Genomic DNA, 16,128 nt, shown 5'->3' on the forward strand with positions numbered 1-16,128 from the left:
TCCTTTGCTGTTAAAACCTGACAGGATCCTATTTAGCTTATACATGAAACTATACATGAAATTATACATGAAACTATGGATGACTCTATTTAGCTTGTATATGAAGTCTGTGTGAACATTAACAAAGTGCAAACAGAACCGAGGAGAAGAAACATAAAAATAATATCTACATTCTTGCCCCAAAGGCTTATCCATCCTTGTGATACAGAGCTCGATTGAATGGGAATGGAGAGACAACAAACCAGAATCTGAAAGCAGCCAAGTGTGAGTACAGAATCCAACCCCAGTGCCACCCCTGAAATGTCTGGGAATCGCAGGATTCCTGGTCCCCTGGGGTGTTTGGATCAGAGGTGGGCTCACGGACAGTTGCTAAATTCCCACATTGCCTTTGCTCTCCAAAATGGCCCATGCTGTTCCTTAAAGTTTCATTTAAAAGTCTACTATTGTAAATCAAAGGCAACTCCAATGAAGGGGAGAGAATGATACATCTGATTCTATTGATATCAGAAAGATAATGAATTACTTTATTATACTATACTATGTGTATTTCATCTAAACTGAATCTGCCAAGCACTCACTCTGCACACACCTGCTCACACTGCACTGAATCTTGTGATTCTCACCCGACAATCCACACACACACACACACACACACAAACACACTCCTGGCCCTGATAGGCCAAGGAAACAAAACATCCTCACTTTGGATAAACAATCTCCATATTGCATTCTACTTTGGCACAACACAGGCACAGCACGTGATAAGAATTGTGTTTTCCCTTTCTGTTGGGTTCAGAGAATGTGAATCTCAGAAATCCTTGAGAACAATTGTGCTTTGCTTTTCTCCGTGAGGAGAAATGTGGCAACAGTCAACAGGTTGCAGGAGGCTTTAAAAAAATTGCAAGGCTGTAGGGAGATACCAATGTGCTGTTGTAAATAAATAAGCTGCTCCCAACACCAGCAGCTGGCTGTGGTGTTCCCCAGCCCTCTGTGCCCCCAAAAAATGAAACCCCAAAGGCTGTCCTGGCTGGGAAGAGCAGCCTGCAGAGAGTCCTGGGCTCTGACATGAGCACACAGGAGTCTCCCTGCCCCACAGGAGCCTGTGGATTGAGTGTTTGGCCTGGCAGGAAGGCAGATGATGGTAGAGAACAGCAGTAATTAACACAGCCTTTGATGAAGCAGCCTTTGCTCCATGAAGATTTGGCTGGCAATCTGCCTGTCTGCTTTCAGCTTCCTAAATAAGCAAATATAACCCATCTAATTCAATTAGAATTAGCCCTTCAAGGCCCCAAGGGAGGCAAGTTTTAAAAAATAAAACAACTAAAATCCCCCTTAAGCAGAGTTCAGATCTCAGAAGGAGAGAAGATGTAACTTGGATGTGCTGAGGGATTTGCCACTATCTTGATTTTTGGGTGGAAGCTGCTCAGCCCACAGAGCCCGTGTGTGCCTATAAAAGGATAAGCTCTGCCAGGTACCAAATAATGAATGGACTCAACAATTAAAACTCAGGAGAACAGCATGAGCTAAGTGAGCCATCGATTGGATGCAATAATTCATGTTTGCAGTGCACAGATAATGTTTCCAAGGATATCTTGGAGTCAGAACAAAGACTCTGAGTGAAGAGGGATAGCCCTTGCCTTGCCCATGCCCACGCTTTCCTAATTCTCTGCAGCTTTGCCTGGGTGGGAATTAATGGAATTTTCTCAGCTCTTCCCTTTAGAGGGCGACCATGACCCACAGATCTCCGGCATGGAACCTTCACCGGGAGCTGCAGGATAAGGCAGAGCCTCCCCGAGGTCACCAGGATGTGGTGGCTTCTCTGAGGCTCTGAGAACCTTCTGAGATGTGGAGGAAGTTACAGCCTGGTCTGAGGGTTTGTTTGAACACACTGTCCTTCCTCAGGCAGCTGCAGTGCTGCTCCCAAGGGCAGTTTGGACATAATTTGATAGATTTTCCCTGGCCAATCCCCATCAGTTATGGTATTTTCTTGCTTCAGTCTCTGAAATGTTGAACAAGTAAGGAAAGCTATGAAAAGGGCACGTGGATCTTCTACACATGAACTTTTGGGGGCTGCTCTCTATTTCCCTGCAGAGGATTTGGAGGGGATTGTTTCCTCCCATAAATCATATGGGAGATCAGTATCTGACAGAGGAGGGAAGGATGGAAAAACAAATGGAAATCAATGACAGAGCCACTCCATCTTTGGCTGGGCTTTGATCCCGTGCTCAGATTGAAGGACAAGGTCATCACTCAGTTTTCCACCCATTTCTTCTCTTAGCTGCCTGTAAATCCCTCGAGGGAGAAACTCTCCATGCTTATTGACAGTAATTTGATTTCCTCCTGATTTCCCCTCTGCCTGCCCTGGTCCCACCCTGCAGACAGGGCTCCACAAAGCCTGGAGAAACAAAACATCTGGGGCTTCAGAGATGCTTTGCTGTGGTTATCTTTGACATCTGGCCAGGGTGTTTGAACCCATTGAAGGCAGTTCCCCCCTGGCAGACCCCAGCCCCCCACCAGGCTGCAGTGCACAGAGCACAAGGAGATGCTGAGTGCAGGGATGGATGCTTGTTTCTGTCAGAAATGCTGGGTGCCCAACAAAATGCAGTCCCTTTGGGTAAGGCTGGAGATTGCTTGCTGGTATTTCAGGTGCCAGATTTCCAATAGAAAAGATCTACACTATTAAAAAAAAAAAAAAAAAAGCCTGCCACAAGGTCCTAAATCCTGGTGTCAGTTGCTTCAAATCAGCCCCCTGAAATGGCAGAAAGGCTCTTTGGAGCTCAGCAGCAGACAAGCAATGTCTACCCACACAGGACAAGGCACACTGCAAACAAAACATCCTTCCCTGCTCCTGGCAGCAAAGCTCTTAAGCCTTCATTTAATATTAAATACACGTTTAAACCTAAGCCCATTTCTCAGCATGTCTCGTGTGCTTATGTAGAACTTCAGCAGGCTCAGGAAGGCTCTGCTGTAACTGGAGGCCTGTGCACTGAATAACAAGAGCTTTATGCCTACAGAATATCTGTGCAAACAAGGGATGGCTTCTCTGGGATGGATTCTGCAGGTTGAGAAGAGAAAATGTTGCCCTTTCTCCTGATGATGCAGAAGAAACTGCAGCTCTGGCCACTCAGCTGTTCCTCCTGCTTCTCCCCCTGTTTCTCACCTGACTTTTGGGCACAGTGCAATAAAGCCAGTCTCAAGGTACTGTTTTTTGAGTGCAACACAGAATGGATCTTGAAGAGATTGTGTCAGCGGGGTGGAGTCAAGCCAATCAACACTTTTGATCCTTCAGGTCTGTGTCCTAGCCAGGCAAAGTGACCATCTTGTCAGAGCCAGCCAGATTCTGTTCCCAGCTCCTTGGAGGAGCAACCAGAGCAGAGAACACACACAAAATGTTCCAATAGCAGTGCATGCACAGATAAATCCTGGGGCCAGACTGATGCGTTTGTTGAACAGTAGCAGGAGGAATCCAGCTTCTTCATGGATGAGCATGTTTAATTGAAATATACACCCTCTGAGCATACCCAGAGATAGGAGATGTGTACAGCTACACAAATGCTCCCAAAGGCAGCAGGAAAACTTTAACATTGTAAAGCTGCTGAGACCAGGAGAGAGATTTCCTTTTAGGCCAAGTTAGAGGAGCAAGGAAAGGAGAGTTGTCCTTGCTTTGGGCAAAGAGATGGATCCTCTCTCTATTTTCTGTGTCAGCATGAGCAATTACTGCTTAGTAAGCAGAAAGGGAGTGAGTTGGTACAAAAATACCCAGGTAATATTAATGAGAAACTTCTCAGGCCTTCTTTATCAGTATTTCTGTTTGCTTGGATTACTTGGCCATTGGTTCAGCCCTCCCCATCTGCACTGTGCTCTAAGCAATATTTCATCTATCAGGCTCAGATACCAGAAATATGCTGGGCACACACAGAGCAAACAACATTTTCTTGCAAGTAATTAGCATAAGCTGCACTGAGGTCAAGTAGTTGTGTCAGAGCACAATGCAAATCAACATTTCTTCCTGCTGCAGATGGAAAATGGAGAATTGCAAATGACATATCTCCAGCTCACCTCTTGCTTCCCACCATTTATTCCAGAGGAAGGAGATAATTGTTTTGAGGTACTTTTGAGAACAGCATCTCTGCTGCTTTCATTGCTTAATGGGAAAAAACATGTTTAAATGATGAAAGGTCACATTATTTCAGACCTTTTGGTTAATTTTTCTTGCCCTTGTGCAGGGAAAGCAGGCCAAATGCCTAATTTGACCAAGTCTGAAGGTAAGCTGAGGATTTTCAAGATGACAGAGGACAGCTGGTTAAAGGACAATGGTTATTCCTCCTGCTGCCTGTAAAAAGGTTTCTTGAGAAGTTTCCCAGTGACATCTGCTTGAAGGAGCCCTGCTGCAGGGCATCAGACCAAGGGCCACCCAGACTCATGTCATTTTTCCAATTCATGTCCAAAATGAATGCCTAGGGAATGCAGGAGCAGTGATTACTCACAGTACATCTCCCAGCACCTTTGCAGCCACCAGCCACTTGAGGGGTGCAGGTTCTGAGAGCTGGAGGTCAGCACCTGCTGAAGAGTCTGCCCTGGAACAGAGATTTCAGTAACTTTGTTTTCCATGAACTTGCTCAGTGAATCTGTAACAACCATTCCCTCCTGTGGGGAGGACAGGGACCAGCTTCCTTTTGTTTGCTCCACGTCTGGCTCCTGGTGGTTTTGTTTGGTGGCCCCAAGTTCCTGTACAGGCAGAGACCATAAATGGCCTTTGCTGTCAACCCTCACTGCAAGGGCAGAACTCATGGATCTACTTATCCTAGCCCTGTCTTCAGGCTCACAAGTGTGATTTCTTCAGAGTAGATCAAAGAGGCTAGTGTTGTTTTAAACCATTGTTTTCCTCCAGAATGTGATCCATCCACTTGCAGATGGCTTTTATGGTCTCTAAAGCCTCCCATGGATTAGCCTGAGTTTGACTGTATAAACATTTTCTCTATCCCACATCCTGCTTCCACAGCATGTCTCATATTCACTTCTCTGTCCTTTCACTCAATCCAAACATCCTGCAGAAAGCCTCCAGCTCTCCTGGACAGCCTCCCTCACTCCCTTTCCCCACAGGTTGCAAATAAAGCTCAGTCAGCCCAGCACAGCCCCCGGATTCCTGGAGACCTGCCTGCAGGGGAGAGCGGCTCACACGCCTTTCCCTCTGATCGAGCCACCACCACCACACCGCTGCGGTGCTGTTGCTGCAAGGTCGGTGCGTCTTTAGCCGTCTCCCCCTGCACCTCTCGAGTGCTCTCCTCTCCTTGCTCAGCTGTCATCTCCTCGCTGCTGAAGGAGGTGGGCGGGCGAACACGCTCCGCGGGAGACGCTAATCTTCCGTAGCGCCTGTGCTCGGCGATGGGAGCGCTCAGCTGCTCCGGCATCCTCCTCCACCTCTCCTCCCAAGGTCAGCCCCACCGCGGCTGCCTGGGAAGCGCTGCTGGGGGCTCGGGGGGTGTGTGGGGAGCTGGACACGCACCCCCTTTATCCCACAAACCCAGCACGCTGCAGAGGAGGGAACTGCTGCAGCAGGTCTCAGGGTAACCTCTTCTTCTGGTTTAGGGGGGTCATGGGGGTCCCTTCTGCTGGAGCAGCTGTGGGGCAGGCAAGGTGAGGCAGGGGGAGCCAGGATAGCATGGGTGGCACTGTCACAAACCACAGCACCTGGTTTTCCAGAAGTTGCATGTGAAGTGCTGCTGACTTGGAGCAGCTGGCAAAAAAACTGGAAACAACCCCCTTCCACCCCAATCATTATTTAAACAGTCTAAAGGTCTCTGTAAATGTTTAAAACAACGTGGTTGTGAGGGGAAGGAGGAAAGACAAACAAGTTTGCTGTTTCAGCTTTGCAGAGGCAGATCTTAATTTTTGGCAGGATTTTATTCATCCAGAAGATCCAGCTGCTAGCCTGCTTTGGGAGACTGCAAATTCACAATCACTTCTCAAATATCTTCTTTCCAGAGGCTGCAGTTTGGCATGGGCACCACCTTTGATGCCTGTGTTTGGTCAGGGCCTTATGCCAAAGGATCCCAGCTCATGGCCAGGGCATGTCAGGCAGGAGTCAGTGGCTGTGAGTACTCACTCCCTGTGATGTTTTGCTTTCCCAGACCGAAGATTTATGGTGGCCAAAGCTCAGCAGAAGCCAGGGAGCTCAAAGTAGCAAGGTGCTATGGGCTGGCTGACTGCTGGGGTACCTTTCCCACATCTGAGCAGGACAGGAATCAGGAGCCCCCCTGTTCCCTGACCTCTCCTAGGTCCAGCCCACTGCCCTTCCTTCCTCATCTGTCTCAGCAGCACTGCCAGCACCTGCTGCATTACCACAGCAGAATCCCTATGTAATTCCTGTTTAAATACACAGCTGGCACCATGACTTCAACTAATTCAGCTTTTTGCTGTTGAAGAGCTGGAGCTGCATCCTGGTTTGGCTCCAGGCTGAAAGGGAATTGATCTGAAGCACTGGGCATTGTGGGCTGCTGGAGATCCATGGCTGCTCTGCAGCCTCCCTGCAGATCTGATGCCCTGGGTCCCAGATCCCAAACCCTGGAGCATCAGTCCTGGAGCAGGACCATCATCTGTGTGGGCTCTCAGGGAAAGGAGGGCTCAGCATGAGGGACACTTTGGACTGGGGAAAAAAAGGTTCATCCATGAGGAAGACACATGAGAAAGAGGTCTCTGGGGAGCAGAGGAGGAGTGCACTCCCCACCAACTTGCCTGAGGTCTCAGCTTGTCCCCAGCACCCAGTCAGGGCTTGCTTCTGCCCAGTCCTACCTGCTCTGCTCCTGTCCAACCAGGGAAGGACTTTGTGCTCCTGGTCACTCTTGTGTTGCCCTGGTGTCCTTCTGGCCCAATCCTGCTCAGCCCATGCCCAGCTGTGGGTGTAGATCCCCTCAGCACCCAGGGCTGGGTGGCTGCTCTCTGCTCTGAGTTGCTTTTTCCAGTGTGTGCAACCTGCAGTGCTACAGAGATGTGCTCTGCTCTCCTGTATTTGCTCTAAAGCCTCTAGAATGACACTCCTGCCTCAGCTGTTCATTCTGACAATGGTGCTGGGCTGTGATCTGAAGATGCTGTTTCCAGAGAAGCTCAAGTACCTGTTGGGTGGCTAAAAAAGCCTTGCTGCTGCTGAGGTGTGGGTGGCTGTTCCTCTGTAGATATGGGAGGAGGATGTAAGTGATGGTTCCTCATACAGCCAGTCCCAGCCTGGCTCTTGCTGCTTCTGTTTCTGGAGTGACCTGATCCAAAACAGAAAGACTGAGCTCAGCTGTGCTGGCTTAGCTCTTGAGCAGGGCTGCTCCTGTTGCCTGGGACTTCATATAGTTTGGGGGGGAAAACTCTGATGCTATTTTCAACCAAAGCCTGAAGAGTGATGTGATGGACCAGCTGCTTGTGTGCTGTCCTGCCTCCCTGGAGTCCTCTTCTACTCAAATCAGTAACTGCCCACAGACAGCACCAGGAAAAGCTGTTGCTGGGGTCTCCTTTGCTTTTCTAACTTCAGCCAGCTCCTGTGCAGAGCCTACACTGAGATAAAAGAGACTGACACAGTGTGAAACCTTCCTCCTCTTCAGCAGATGGTGTTTGTGACAGTGGACTTTGCTTGTGTTGTAGCAGAACGGCCTGGGCTAGCCAAGAAACAGAAAGAGAAGCTGCAGTCTAGGCTTGCTGGAACTGGCTTGTTGTGTAAACCTGGCCTGAAAGCCTGGATCACAAAGGAATTCTTGATTTTTCAAGGATTGGGTTTCTCTGCCATCTCCAGCTTACAAGCTAAAGCACTGTCTTGACTTACCTGCAGCCAGCAGCTCCAGTCTCTCTGAAGCACTCCTGGCAATCTCCTGGGAATCTCAGTGAGCAGGGAGGTGATGCGTGCTGCAATGTGAACTTCATGTTACCTTCACAGAAACACTTAATGCATCTTAAGTGGGCCTAACCTGGTGTTGCTGCCTTAGGCTTTAGCAGATCAGCACTGCACCTGTCCTAGCTGTGAACTCTACATGCTTCATGCCTAAAAATCCTCATGGTCAGAGAAACTGCCCTGACTTGAGTGAACCAGAGGTGTTGCTGACAGAGCCTGTTCCTGCATATCCTGCTAAAATTATCACTGTGAAGGTGAAGCTGAACCTCCATCAGACCCATTTCTGTCAGACTGAGACTGCTGAGCACTAACTGCAGTGGATGATTTCAAGATAAGCCTGAGTCTCAATCAGGGTGAATAAGAAAAACATATTGCCTTCATATTGTCTGAAGGCTGCCTTCTGCACCATGACTGAGGGTGGAACTCTGTTATCAGCAAGGAGCAGGTGTCAGCTGGCATAAGCCCTCCAAGAAACTGGCTTGCCAGTATTTCTGTCCTTATTCCATCTATCACATTCAACATGTGAGTGAACACAGAGCAAGTGTTGTTCCTTCAGCTGAAAGGGGCAAGAAGCCATGTACTTTGAGGCTGCTTGTGTGTCTCAGCAGGTTCCAGGCCTCCAGAAACACTTCTCAATTTTCTTCTGACTATCTCCCTGCTCCCAACCCTGCTAAACCACAGCAATCTATGAAGAAATTGGTGAGCATGACAGGGAGATTATTGCAGGCTCTATCTCACATGTGGTTAATACCTGGGAGAGATGCTAACCTTCATGGGGAAAGGGTTATGTTCATCTGGGAGCTCTGCTATTTGAGCACACAGAAATCCCATGGACACAGATACCTCCCCATGCAATCCAAACTCAGCCCATGCTACCCCTTGTGTGCTTCCCTCCTTGCCAGTCTGACTCTGATTGCACCAGATTTCCTCACAGCACTTGGGGACAGATTTCTTTTAGCCCTGACAAGCCTCAAAAACCCTTTCACAGCAAGCCAGGTGTGAACTTCATGCGCTCCATATCAGCACCACCTACCTGCCTCTAGCCTGCCTAGTTACAATAGTGACAACAGGCTTGGGCAGGTAGGAGGACACGGGACACAGCTGGATTGGAATGCTGGGGGGGTCAGCCAGAGTGCACTGTTCCCCACAGCACTGCTTTCAGCTAAAGATCAGATCTCTCTTCACCTCCTCTTTGACTCAAAGCTCTCAAAGTGGTGCCGTATGGATGTGATCACAATGTTCATTAGTCTCTGTCTGAGCCCCCTCATGCTGCAAAATCCCTGAAGGGGATGGGCTGGAGTGGGATGAGGTTTGCTGTGGCTGAGATCTGGTGTTTTTTTCCCCTGGGGTTTCAAGAAGTTTTGTTCCACCCATGAAAAGTGCCAGGCGTCAGGGGAAGATTTGTTTCTTGGCAGCTGTTCCCGTTTTGCTCCAGAAAACCAATGCTGTGCTAGGAATGCACCATGACTAAGATGCCTCTGGGCTGCTCAGGTCAAATAGCAGCAACGGGGGAAACGGGGGACAGGAGAGCAGTTCTGCTCAGCAGAGAGCAAACAGGAGGGCTGAGCCCTTTCATTCCCCTTTCTTTCTTCCCTCAGCCAAATACCTCAGGAGCTGAGTAGCTTGAGGGAGAGGAGGAAGCTGGGGTTAGCAGGCTGCTTCCTCCCACCTCTGGCAGCCCTGGAGCACAGGCATGCACGCTTGGCTCTGCCTGTTGCTGCTCTGGGAAGCTTTGACACTGTCAGTCTCATTGCTTTTGAGGTGGTGTCTGATCCCTGTGGAGAACAGACCATGCTCTCTCCATTTGTTTTGCTGAGGGCTCAGGAAAGCTTTCAAGATCAGAGGTTTAAACGAGGGGTGTGACAAGCAGCGACAGTTTGGGAAAAACACAAGCAGCAAAAGGTTTTGGTACTGTCAGAGAACATGACAGGCAAGTTCACAGCCCCTGCAGGCCTTTGGCTTCCTGTTTTCTTTTGCCAAATGGAGAAAGCAATCCTGTGTGGTGACCTTGTGGCAGGCAGGGCAGAGCTGGAGATGCTGAGAGCAAAGCAGCAAGCCTGGGCAGGGACTGGGATGGGGAGATGTTCTGCAAGGGCTACAGAGGATGCCCTGAGGCATCTGGAAACTCAGCTCCTCCAGTGTGCTCAGCTCTATATCCCTCTGCACCCTGGATGCTGAAATTGCTCTCAGGGCATCTCTTCCTGCTGCTCAGAGGCTGCCAGGGTTCATAGGAACCTCTGGGGCTGGAGAGGGGGGGGTGAGAGGAGCCCAAAACTTGTATCCTTGCCCTCCAGCAGCTGATGATGCCAGGACTGGTAATGGGGCCAGTGAGCCCTGAGTGGGTGCAGTGTGGGGCACAGCCCTGATGCTCCAGCCCCTCAGCACCACTGCAAAATGGTCGTCCCATCAAAACACATCTTGCCTTGTTCCCAGACTAAAAGAAGGGGTTTTGTGATAAAAAGCTGCAGCTGGTCTTTCTAATCTTCCACCAGCATCTGCATTAACTGTCAAGACAGTGATTTCCTTGATGCTGAGCAATTTTTTTCTGTGCACGCATCCAGCTAATCAATTAAGTTTCTCAGCAGCTTCCTCCAGCATTCAGGCTTGGAGGGTGGAAGGAATTTGTTATTCTAGGCACTGTTGGAGAGGCATGAACTGTACTAAAAGCAAATTGGTTGCGCTTTCCAAGCACTGACACTCTTCACTCACAGCTTGTCTTGCTGATCCTCCTCCCTCTGCCTCCTCCCTGATCTCCTGAGCAGCTCTGGGTGCAGCCCTGGTCTTCCTCTTTCTTTTGTTGCTCCTTGCCCTGCCTAGGTGTGGTCCTCAGCATATGTGATGCAGATGCCATGAGATGTATTCACATCCATCCCAGGAACCTTGGGCTTCACCAAGATGACCACAGGGCCGAGAAAGGGAAGTGCAAGGATCCAGCAGAGTGGGTGGAGGCACCAGAAATGTGGGAAATTTGGGGTGACCTTGGGAAGATTTATGGATGGTTGAGAAGAATCTCCTGCCAGATCGGATACACCCTGGCTCCCTTCTAGTGGGAATGGGGATGTTTTTTATGAGTGTTTAGCAATGCAATGGCTCAAACATGGGAGTGGTAGAGTTGCTGGGGTCAGGAGGGCTGCAGAGGTTTGTTAGGAGCACAGCCAGTTGTGTAAAACTCCTCACTCCCCACTCTCTGGCTTGTCAGGACATACGCACGCACCCTCCCGGGCCAAGGAAAACTTGGCCCCAGCAGAGCAGAGCCGGTGGCTGGCGAGGAGGGGTGGCCACAGCCTGGGCCCAGCCTGGCCTGGAGATGAGCAATTCCCATTTAGTGCAGCCTGGCAGCCTCAGGAATGCCTGTTCCCTGCAGATTTGCTGCCCAACATGTCATCCTGCTTGGAAATCTCAGCACAGAGGGTAAGGAGAAACTGGGTGAAGAAAATGAGCCATGGCTTCAGAGGGTTATCTTTATCAACAGGAAGATTTCAGCCACCTTCAGTCCTGTTAATGACATTTCTTCTGTAGGTGAAATCTCATAGATGTCCTGCTTGGGAAGTGATTTGGTGAACAAGGAAAGAGAGCCCAGGACCCCTGCTGCCAGTCTTCTTTCCAAGCTGTTACACAATACTATTCTGGGGTTAACAAACCAAAAACATCTGGGAATAATCAAAGCTATTTAGGCTCTGAGAAGGCATGGCTGGAGAAAGTTTGAAGGAAGCAACTTGAAAGCTCAGCACTGTTAAAAACAATCTGGAAGCCCTGAAAATTAAAACTAGGGTAACATCTACAAAGAGTGAGGAAGTATCAAAAGAAGGATCTAATATTCTCTGTGGAGCAGAAAGGAGCCGGAATGAATTGTAATGCTTGAGCTTCTAAGCTACAGGGCATTAAAAAATTGCTTCAGAACAAACAGATCTGCCTTTCCTGTGGTTTCCACTGCCATGAGAGCAGAGGGAAAGACCAATGGTCAGGCTTAAAAGCAGCTTGGGGATTGTAAGTGTGATTTAAAGACAGATAAATGCAATCTCCAAAAGCCTGGTAATGCTGGTGCAGAGCCCACAGCAAGTGCCAGGGCTGGGTCAGGGGGGACTCAGGGCACACAGCAGAGATTTGGGGCCCAGAGGCATCCCTGGCAGGGGTGCACCAGCCAGAGTACAGCTGGCAAAAGGAGGAATGCAACCTGCAGGCTTTGCTTTGCCAGTGGCAGGATGTGTGCTTGGCTGACTGATGGCATCACCACCACAGGTTGTGGTTCCTGGGGGATGTCCTTCATGGAGGGTGGCAGGGCTGTGTTTGCTGTCTCTCACTGCAGGGGACATGCTCAGATCTGTTCTGGCATGGAGCTCAAACAATCCTGGGACCATCCTGGTGGATAAGCCAGGGCTGGCAGCTGGAAACAGTGTCCATGGGGTGTCCAGCTCTACCTGCAGCTCTGACCCTGCTCCTCCTGCAGGAGCCTGGAGGCTGCTTCCCTGGAGTGACTCAGGGAGCCAGCCCTCATTGATGGAAATCCCCTCTTTTAGCATCACAGGAATCAGTCTGTCCCTGGGAAATCTCACTGCTGCTGATTTATAGAAGCTTTCATCTTGGAAGGCCTCTCTCAGCGCTTTCCATTCCCTCTCATATCACTTTACATCTCCTGCTATTCCTGCCTCTGGCTGGGTGTGGGGTACAAGCCCCCAGTGTCTCCAAGAGATGGAAAAGTATCTTGGGTGTAGAGAGGGTGAACACACTGCAGGAAGGACAATGGCACAGCCAGCCACCACAGGAGCTGTAGAAATTGCTAAAGATTTGGGGAATCCAGATTTACTGCATCTTCTGTGGCAATCTGGCCTCCCCAGCATCCTTGTAAATGAGAAGCCACATAAGCCTCACACTCTATTATTGCTTTAGAGCATTAGAATCCCTCATTTAGGATAAACATTCTCATCTCCAGCAGAGCATGAATAACATTAAATGAGATAGTTAAAATGTTTCAGGCCAATTATAGCCCTGGTGTAACTTCGGCAGAGTTACACCAGGGATTAATTTGATCCGGAGAGCTCTGCCTCCTGTTCCAAACTGGGATTCCAGCACGGGTAATTACATCCTGCCTCTCTGCACTTCCTCTGGAGTTTTAATTGGGTTGAATGGACTCAACTTCTGCTCTTTTCCTCAGAAAGCCATGAAATTTCTGAACTGCTCATGAGCTAAGGGAGCTGTGCTGCTTCTCTGCCATGCAAGTGCAGGCTGGGTCCTCTCTGGGTGTGGGTGCACAGCAGCCTGCACCCCACTGTACCTTCTGCTGGTAAACCCACCACTCCAATCTTATGCTGGGGGTCCAGCCCACCCATCCCAGCCTGGATCCCAGAGCAGGACCCCTGTGCACTGAGACAGGCAGCTGGACTGTCTCCCCCTTCCACTTCCCAGCCCTCTTAGTAAATCAGCGTTAATGAGGGACATTTGACCCTCTCTTTCCCTGAACAGCCTCATGAAGCATTTTTGTTCCATGAGATAGTTAAGAAACTTGAACCAATTTCCTCTACTTGCTTCCACTGTCGTTTTTTGGTTGATTTTTTTTTCTTTTGAGAAAATGAAAAGTTACAGGCCACACACAGCCTTTAGGATGCCTCAGGAGTGGGAGCAGAGGAGACACAGCAGGGTCTGATGTGGAGGGGATGGAGCAGACAGGACAGTTGAGATGAGGTGACCCCAGTCCTGGTCCACTTGGTTTATCAGAGAGACCACGTGTGCAACTGAGACAAGAGGGCCAGAGCTGGGAAAGTGCACATGCTGGCTGTGATTAGGAATTTAATTGGGAAGGAATTGAATTCTGAGGCATTATCTCACTGAGTTGGAGCAATACAGAGCCATACATCCTCAGCTGTATACAGGGGCAACAGCAGAGAAAAGAGTGCTGGGAACAGCCTCCCTAGCAGATTTCCAGGACTTTCTGCTGCTGTGTGGTCCACTTCCCTTCTCAGAGAGAAATGATGAAAACAGACAGTCTGATAAACCCTGGGGAATGGGGCCCAGCAAGGCCCCACAGCGTCACCCCTTCCTCCAGGCTGTGTGGGACTGCTGGTCCCACAGCTGGGGGTAGTCCACTCAACATTTCATTTCCCCTTTTAGTTTTTCCCAAACTGTGTTTTAGTGGGGACAGAGATGGAAAGAAGAAGAGCAGAGATGTCACAATCCTTCCTTCCTTCCTCCTCAAACAAACAGCTTTTCCTCCGTGGGACCACGATGGGGGGATCATGTCCATCAGCATCCCTCAGCAAAACACTGGTGACACCATTCCTGACCTGTGAGGGCTGCCACCACCTCTTCTGTGTTTCTCATGAAGTGGAGGGTGATTTTGGCCAGCAGAGAGGACACAATGAACAAATTAATCAAATTCCCACTCCCACCCACCAAAGGCCTTGTGGGACATCCCAAATCTCGGCGCAAACAGCAAACAGCTCGCCATGGCCAGCGAGCCTTGTGCAGCCGCTGGCTACAGGCACTCACCAGCTCTGAGCTCAGCTGCTGGCTCTGGCTGCCTGAGTAAATAAAGAACATTTCTCACAAAATCCACCCTCTCAGAGGTCCCCAGGCAGAGGGTTGGCCTTTCCATGGCTCAGGAGACCTTTATCCCCCAAATCTACCACACTGCCTGCAGCTGATTTAGCAAGCGCTGGTTGCACACCCAGGTTTGCAGGGCAGTGACCCTGTCCCAGCAGCACTGTGACATTTGTAGGCACCATTTCCATCTGGCCCCATGTTGTCCTTTCTGGAAGTTTTTGAGTGCTACTCCAGATGGGGAGAGAGGTCAGAGTTATTGATGGAAAGGTCCAGACTGAAATCTGGATTTTCACTAAGCCCAGAATAACTGTGCCTGGGCTAACCCTGCAGATCAGGGATCCAGTGGGCTCCCCTCAATGAGGCTGTGCTCCATTGTTTGGGGGTCTCATAGCCCCAGCATGCACCCATCGCTCTTGGGGCTCCTCTCCATCCTGTTCTGATCTTGCAGATTTTCTTTGTTGTTCATTTCTGCCCACCCAGGCTGAACAGCACCTCTGAGTTAAGCCCTTGACCTTTATTCTCCCTTAAATCAATACATAAAAGCCATTCTACAGCAATACCAGCATGTCAGGGGAACCCAGGTGATTCATATCACCGAAGAGCTGATTCTGCTTTTGAGGCTCAATCCTGGCAAGCCTTTGTCTTTTCAGATTCCAATCTTTTCTGTGCTGCCTTCAGCACATCATTGTATTCATCCCCTGCCCCCCCTTCCTGGCATTGTTGACTGTGTATCTTGCTTTTAATCTGCTATAAAATGAAGGTAATGCCAGGTAAAACCAGTTTCATTCCTCCTGATCATAATACTTCTTTTGCCAAAAAGAAGGAAGAAAAATGTTTAACATGAGTTGAGGATGAAGAAGCTTAATTTAAAATCTTACAGAGAAAAAATATATTAGGAAAATTCTATAGACATTTGTGAAATTCTCAGTATGGAGAACCAAGCTGCTGGGAGCTCTTGTCTGTGTGTCTGGCCTTACCTCTGAGGCAGGGAGGTGACCCTACAGCCTCAGGATGGGGAGAGGGTGCTGACATCAACCAGAACATCCTGGGCAGGAGACACATCCCAGGTTTCTTCCCCACCATCAGCCTCTCTCCTTCCCCCATTCCTGTGGCTGGCTCTCAGAAGGAGCCAACAACCTAGTTTGGGGGCAAACTGGGTGTATTTGGCACTGAAAATTCATGCCAGCTGTGGTGAGGCCAGCACAACGGTGCCCATGGAAAAGATTCAGCTTGCGACTACTTCACTCACCAAAAAAACAAAGACCTTCTGTCTAATATTTATTTGCAGAAACTTTGGGAGCTGCTTTCCAGTTAGGTTGAAGCTGATGTTTGCGAGCCCACACTCCCAATGACTGAGCAGCACACCCTGATAGACTTTTCCCATCAGAGCATTTATTTTTACAGCAGGACACTGAGTCCTCAAACAAACGAAGGCTTGCACAAGAAATCGTCTGCCTCAGTTTGGCAGCAAACAGGAATATTTCTCTTTATTCTAAACCCAAATTTTTGTGGCTAAATAGAGCCAAAAATATAACTCACCCTGCTACTTCTCCCAGGCACAAGTCATCTCTGAATGCCGAAAGCAACTCTTCCCCTGCCACAAATGGACCAAATAAACCCAGCACGAGACTGGTGCTTAGGAGAAGCTGATGTGCCTCTAATGCTGTCATCTACAGTGAGCTGTGTGCACACTGATCTTTTATTAATGGATTTACATCCAT

Source organism: Agelaius tricolor, unplaced genomic scaffold, assembly GCF_023055355.1.
Source record: "Agelaius tricolor isolate 1412-34295 unplaced genomic scaffold, bAgeTri1.0.p SCAF_35, whole genome shotgun sequence".
Lineage (NCBI taxonomy): Eukaryota > Metazoa > Chordata > Aves > Passeriformes > Icteridae > Agelaius > Agelaius tricolor.